The sequence below is a fragment of the Myotis davidii genome, unplaced genomic scaffold (genome assembly GCF_000327345.1).
Source record: "Myotis davidii unplaced genomic scaffold, ASM32734v1 scaffold486, whole genome shotgun sequence".
Taxonomy (NCBI): Eukaryota; Metazoa; Chordata; class Mammalia; order Chiroptera; family Vespertilionidae; genus Myotis; species Myotis davidii.
This window is the reverse complement of record NW_006298678.1, coordinates 236,074-237,370: the sequence shown is the minus strand read 5'-3', so window position 1 is coordinate 237,370 and position 1,297 is coordinate 236,074. Positions and strand designations below refer to the sequence as shown.

The 1,297-nt window shown below is 41.4% G+C and overlaps 1 pseudogene; it reads right to left on the bottom strand.

The window, feature by feature from the left end:
- Positions 1-670: 670 nt before the first annotated feature.
- LOC102774817 overlaps positions 671-1,297 on the bottom strand; it is an 11,283-nt pseudogene continuing 10,656 nt past the window's right edge.

The following is a 1,297-nucleotide window of genomic DNA, read 5'->3' as shown; positions in this document are numbered from 1 at the left end:
GCCTCTGACCTGGAATCAAACCTGCACCCCTTTTGGTGTATGGGATGACGCTCCAACCAACTTAACCACCCAGCTGGCACAACATATAGATTTATTTTAAATCAGTTTAGTACATGATACAGGTCAGTTTAGCAGCTTCTAATGAACTAAAATTGAAATTTCTAAATACAGCAGTGTCTGCAGTTGCTAAATGAATATTAACTTTATAAATTTGTTCAGTTTTTGAAATGATAGCCAAAAACCAACTTGACTGATGCTCATTCATCACACTCTTCTCAATTCTGGTCACTAGCTGCATCCTGAGTTAGGATGGAATTAATGCATATTTTAGGCTTCAAAATGACTCAATTTAACTGCCAAGTGAGTCATGAGGTTGTTGGGCACCTACAGAGTTACATTTGGCATATCAAGAGAAGAGAATATAATTCCACAGCAGCAGCCCTTTAAAATAAAAGAAGACAGCCACAAGGCTCATGCAGAACCTTATAAATATTCCTGTTGAGCAAAATGATTAAACTGATTTTTCTTCAAGCACGATGCTCCAAAATATCCTATACATGTCCTTTGAAATTTGAAAGATCCAGAATAGTATATTCCATGTGGGACATCTTGAAAGATACTATTTTGGCTTTAGTGACTTACCTGGCAGTCCTTAATCTAACAATTCTGTTTACGAAGTGTGGTAGTTTTGTTCTTTCAATTTGCAGAATTTATAAAGAAAGAAAATTACAGCCTGGACAACCAAGGCAAGAACAATTTCTCCAATGAAACTGGCAGCCTCAAAGGCAGACTTCCTCACAGGTTGTAAAGTTGGAGTTCAAGTGGTATTAATTGTATCTGGCATAGTCACTATAGAAGAAAGCATAGTTGTAGTTTTAGCTGTAGAATTTGTTGGCAATAGAGCGGCAGTGGGCTCAGAACAAAACTCTGTTCTGTTCACCGGGCAGTCACTCACTTTACATTCTGTTCAGACGCAGGTCGTATTAGCAACAGCACTAGCATTAACACTGCAAACACAGCTCTTGTGTCTTTCACAGGTTTCTGGTACTAGAGTGGTGGCCAGCGCAAGGGTTGTCAACAGCACTGGGATGTCCTGTTGCTGGGCACCGAAGCTGAGTTCAGAGCCAAGATGCTCTTCAGAGCCAGTCCTGGCACAGAGCACGGCCAATGCAGCACGTTGCCCAGAGTACAGGCGGTCCAGGTCTCTCTGTCTCCTGTGGTGCCACCCCAAAGCTAATGTTCACGTTTTGATTTGGTTGGTTGTCCCTGTAGTTGCAGGAAATTCTCTTCTTTTCCC